This window comes from Rattus norvegicus, chromosome 17, assembly GCF_036323735.1.
Source record: "Rattus norvegicus strain BN/NHsdMcwi chromosome 17, GRCr8, whole genome shotgun sequence".
Classification (NCBI taxonomy): domain Eukaryota; kingdom Metazoa; phylum Chordata; class Mammalia; order Rodentia; family Muridae; genus Rattus; species Rattus norvegicus.
The window spans coordinates 25,304,567-25,310,569 of record NC_086035.1 but is presented as its reverse complement, the minus strand read 5'-3'; the positions used below and the strand labels follow the sequence as shown (position 1 = coordinate 25,310,569).

Here is a 6,003-nt window from a genome sequence, read left to right as displayed (position 1 = left end):
CCTTTCTCTTATCGTTTAAATTACGGTGTATCTATTATACAAAATAATATTTCACTGAAACATTTATACATGTATATGATGTACTTTGATTATATTCGGCTGCCATCCTCTCTTTGTCCCCTCCTCCCCCTCCTCCTGGTCTCCTTCTTCCTAAACAGTTCTCTCAAGGCCCAAGTTTCTAAAAGTAATGTTACCGTCTCTTTACCTGGTTCCTTCTTGGGTGTTATAAGAATGCAGTTATGTGTATGTGAACCATTTAGGGAGATGCAGTGGTCCATGAACAGCCCTCTGGGTGCTGATATCTGTTCCAGTAAGCCCTGCTGATTCCATTCTCTTTTCTTCTATGGTTCATCCCAGGATGGTACATTCATGAGTCTTCTCTGCCCAATCTCAGGCATGCCCAGATGCCTGGGGCATCTTACAACTCATCTTGCCTATTTTGTGACCAATTTTTTTTCTACCTTTCTGTTTTTCACTCAGGGTAACCTTTGTTCTCACCTGCTTCTCTAGTGAGGGGCTTTGGGGGAGTGTGGGAGATTGATATCCCAGGGTAAATAAAGGACTGAGCCAAGAATAGGTTATATATTAAAATTATATTTAACTTAGATCTAAATATGAACTCCAGCATGCTTAAATGACATGCCTGTTATATAGATGTTCATCCAAACTATTCTGGACAGTTTAGCATGTACTTTCCTCCAAGAGAAGGTATGTTGTCTCCTATGCCATGTTCTGATCCAATCAGAACTAGTATTTATATTTCCATCACTCCACACATATCTTCTTGTTTCTCCTTTGTTTAGATGAAGTTCTAGCTCAATTTTGAATGCTTAGTTTCATTATGGTTCCTGACCTTCACTTCTCCCTTTCACACCCCTCTCTGGATTTTTCTTCAGGCTAAGCCATTTTCTCTTTCACATGTGGAAGCTATTTCATACCATTACCCCTCTAGCAACAGCTAAAAGTAATGCTGGACACAGGGGTCATTAAGCCTTGTGCTTAGAGAAAGGTGACTTAGCAGGAGTAACATTTTCGTTTTTCTCTTTTAAGAACTTCAGCCTTGAGGCTGGGCTTGTAGCTCATGATAGACCATTGATGCAACATGTGCAGCCTTGTATTTTAAAGACAGGCTCTCATTAGAATAGGCTTCCCTAGAACATACTATACAGCCAAAGATGATCTAGAGCTTCAGATCCTCCTGCTTGCTTTTCCTCGATGGAGATGCCTTCCTCAGTGGTTCTCTTCCTAATGCTGCCGTCCTTTTAAGGCAAATTCCCCATATTGTGAGCTCAGTACCACCATTGCCATAAAATTATTTTATTGCTACTTCATAACTGTATTTTTACCAATGTTATGAATTGTAATGCAAATATCTGATACACAGGAGAGCTGATATGTGATCCTCCAAAGGTGTCGTGACCCACAGTTGGGAAGCACTGTCTTAAGTGCCTGAATTACAAGGACGTACCACCATGCTTAGCTTTATGAAATTCTGGGACTACAATATAGGGCTTCCTTGCATTCTAGGTAAGCATTCATCCAACTGAGCTGCAACCCAAGACTGACTTCTAAAAAGTCAAACATCTCATGAAAAGCTATTACCTGTGGGTTTTGAGATCAAACTTGAGTGTTAGTACGTTATTTTAAAGATATCTGGTCTTCCGCTAAATCGTCATAGCTGATAGTTCAATGAATGGAGAAGTGTGAAAAATAGAAACCTTCCTAAGTACAGGGGGAAGATTGCCATGGGGCAACCAAAAGATTTGAAGTTAGCTTGATTCAATGTTACCAGAAACCTTTAAAATGAGAAAGACAGTAGGCTGGAAAGAGGTATATTCCTTCCTTTAAAATGAACCCCTTCCTTCTCCAAGATTAGGACTGAGAGGCAGGTTAAAATGTCACATTTCTATATTTCCAAATGCAGTCTGTGATAGTTAGGCTTAGGATCACATTGTAGATATTTAAGAGTATCCATACTGCAAGACCATAAACAAATGATCATTAGCATTTAGAATTGGACCTGGAGAGGACTGTGTTACCTGTGGGGAGGGACAATCTCGATGAGGAAATGGGAGCAGAGCTGTGGCTGATGACGTCATGACAAGTAAGGTGATTGAAGAGAGGAAACTGTATTATCCAAAGATCAAGACCCAGTGGGAAGTAGATCCCACCCACGCTGGGCCACATTCTTGTAGGTTATGCCACATCTCCAACATCAGAACTCAATAGCTCCCGGATGTTTCTTCAAAGATTTTTAATGGAAGAACTGAACAAGACAGGGAAGTCCTGTGCTTTGGGCTGTGGTGCTGGCATTGGAAGGATCATCAAGCACCTGCTTCTGCTGCTCTTCAGGGTGGTGAACATGGTGGACATGACAGAGGACTTTCTGGCCTAGACCAAGACCTATCTGGAGGAAGAGGGTAAGAAGATGAGGAACTACTTTTGCAGTGGGCTGCAGGACTTTAGTCCAGAGCCTAACTCCTATGACATGATCTAGATGATAGGCCACCTCATGGATCAGCACCTGGCTGAGTTTCTCCGCCATGAAAGCAGGGTCTGCACCCCAATGGCAACATTGCCATTAAAGACAACATGGCCCAGAAGGGTGTGATCTTGGACGATCTGGGCAGCAGTGTGCGCTGTGACCTGGAGGTGATCCTCTGGATCACCTGAAGGGTGGAGCTTAGCCTCCTAGCTGAGAACTCCAGGAGAACCTGCCAGATGAGATCTACCATGTCCACAGCTTCACCCTGAGATGAGGTCAGTGGTAGATCTGGGAGCCCCAGCAGCTGGCAGGCAACTCCCCACAAGGCAAACGGGAAGCTGAGTTGCTGCCCCAGAACTAGCTGCCTAAGGGGAGAGAAAGACTCTTCATTTGGTTGTCAAGGACCTGAAGTGTTTGGACGGCTGTTCACCAGGGCAGCCAGGCAAGACACACATGGTATTGGAATGGTCAAAGTCCCAAATCCTCTTTGGTGATAGGCCACAGCAGTCTGCAGCAAGGGGAAGTTTGCTCACTTCTTCAGCTCTTGGGAGTTCCTTCTTGACTGGTACATGCAATTAATAAAGGGGTGAACTCTGTTCTCAAAAAAAAAGGAATTTAGAATTGATGCTTACTAGATACATCTTTGAGTTACAATCTTCCATGCGTACTCGTTTCTACACCTTCTTCACTGTCTTTTAGAAAGAAATAAAGCTAGGTGCTCACTGGGACCATGTTCCAAAGTATGTTTTATTTATGACAGAACTGGCATTTTTCTATGTCAATGAATGTTCAGTTGTATAAGTATTTGTAATACATCTTTTGGCAGGATGGGTTGTAATTTGGCATGAGTTCCCAGGAGACTGCCCATTGTCCCCAAATACTTGTAACCGGGTAGATGAGTTTTTGACATTCAGCAGTATCCACCCACAGGTATAATAAGCACAATGAGAAACACATAAGTCAGAGACAGATTTATATAAACACAGCCCACAAATACGAGATCATGGAAACAGGACCAGAACAAACTAAGCCAAGGACGGTACTGAGGAAGATGGTTATCTTTGGGGGGTGAAAGTATGGACACTCTTTCAATTTGTGGCTTTTCTTACCTGTGTGGAGTATTACTTCAAAACCTCGTGTTGCCATGTGGTAGCACGGATTTGGCTCAATTATCTTGTAAATACATATTTTAAAGCACTTAGTTGGGAAATTCCATTGCTTTGTGCTTTACATCTTGTGAATTTAATGAAAGTATGAATAGGAACAGCTAGAGAGCAGACAGCTATGTAATGAAGTATCTCTTACATCGTATTTGTGCAGAGACCGACCAAGATGGGGTGGAGGCCACTAAAGTAATAGGATGGTCTTCCGGTGAAAGCTCATGACTCCACAGAGAAGTCTTTGTATTAAGATACTTTAACTTCGGCTGTACGCTGCGCATCTGATACTTCTGACATGTGCTCTAAAAGAATCTCGGGAAGAAAGAAAAGCAATCTATTAAGAAGAAGTGCTCATGTTGTAGAGGGCAACCAGCCTATTTTTAAAAAATGGTAAGTCATCATGTTGTCATAGATGGATTCTGAAAATATTGAGCCAATTAGAAAAAACAAACAAACAAACAAACAAACACAGCAGACTGGACTGCAACAAGCTGAAAGGGAGAGCATCCTGCACAACCAACAGACCGACACCAGGTCCTGTGAGCATTTACTGCACATCTCTGATGGCCTGAGTTTGATCCCCGGAACCATGTTTTCTGAGTCCGGAATTCTATAACAGTATGTGATACACACATGTGCGTGCATGTGCACATGCAAACACACACACACACACACACACACATGCTGCTGCTACTGCTGCTGCTGGTGCTGCTACTGCTGATGATGATGTTGGTGATGATGGTGATGATGATGACGAGGACGAGGACAATGACAAAGTCCAAACATACTTCTTCTACAATGTTAATTCTCCTTCACTGGATGAAGTGAGCTTTGGTGTCAGTGTTACCAGAATTTAATAATGAATGAATATTGTTATTTTATTCTTGGAAAGATTATGCATTCGCTTTAACAGGGAAACATTTATTCTCTTTGATTATGACGGTGCTCATCAATTTTTCATTTCTCTCATAAGTGCCCCTGATCAGGATAATGAAGCCGAGATAAGCAATTCATCAGCCCCTGATGCAGAGCAGTTCAGGCTTTCCATTATTCTAGAAACCCACCCTCATTTACCCAGTGCAGTGCAGATATTAATCCTGTCTCATGCTTACATCTTTCTTCATCTCTTAGAGATTGATAAATGAAAAAGTGCTTTGTAAAAGAGACCGGGGAACTCTGGAGTGCTACACAAATGTTAGGTATTATTATTTAAAATTATGGTCCATGCTTGGTGTTTAGAATGGTGCTCTTTGTTTAATCATGATGTCTGGTTCGTCTCAATTGCTTGGAGGATCAAGCAAAATGGCTCATTGATTGGTAAATGAATGGCACACTCTTCTTTTTATGTAGGCAACTGAAATGATCCTTATTGCTGTCTTGAGGACGGCCTGCAATGCGGAAGGGATGGGGATGTGACTCTTTAACATTTCATGATTCCACGATGCCAGATAAATGGCATGACTTTTAGATGTGCTCCTGTATCCCATTCTGTCCTACTCTGTCCCTAATAGCTCTGACAGTAATGGACATACAGCTCCACTTTTTAAAACTCATCTCTGACAATTCCTTGAATCTCACTTTTTCTTTCTTTCCTTTAAAAATAATTCTCAGTTTAGTATTAGAAACACAGAGAACCTTCTAGAATAAATTTCCCTGTGCTCTAGTATCCTAGATGGCCTTAGGTACTACAAATGAACTTGCCTTGACATCCTTCAATTGGATATAATCAAGTTACAAACAAACAAACTCACCTTAATTTTTGTTTACAAGTTGGAATTCCTTCTCCTGTGGCCTCTGCTTTAGCCATTCTATGTTAGGACACAGGCTTCTGTAAACCAAGCTTGTGTTCTGAATGCTTGATGAATGGAAAAATGGAAGCTCACTGGGGTGTGTGTGGGAGGGCATTCTTAGACATAAGCATTTCTTTTCTTACGGCAGTGTTTTTAATACAAGACCCATAACAACATGGTTGGTGTTCAGATGGGTATAATTCAGTCTGCCATATTGTAAACAAGGAGTGAAAAGCTTACCTCTCTTTTAAAGAAGGCTAACAACCAGGAAGTAGACCAATGTTTGCCTTTTACGGAATTGTTTTTATCTTTATTTAAGTGTATGTGTTCATGTTTGTGTGAGTATGTTGACATGCAAAGGTGCCCAAGTGGCCAGAAAAGGGTGTCAGATCTCATAGAGTTAGATTATAGGCAGTTGTGAGCCACTCAAAGTAGGTGCTGAGTTCTGAACTCCAGGGGAAACTAATAAGTGTTCCAAACTGCTGAACGGTTTCTCTAACCCCAGTGCTTGCCTTTTACATTTTGGTAACTGTCCGTTTGAATATAATGGAGCAATCTAAAGACAGGA

The 6,003-nt window shown here is 41.6% G+C and overlaps 1 pseudogene; it reads left to right on the top strand.

Moving 5' to 3' along the window:
- The first annotated feature begins 2,097 nt into the window (after window positions 1-2,097).
- Window positions 2,098-2,759, top strand: Ntmt1-ps1 (N-terminal Xaa-Pro-Lys N-methyltransferase 1, pseudogene 1; annotated as a pseudogene).
- The last annotated feature ends 3,244 nt before the right edge of the window (window positions 2,760-6,003 follow it).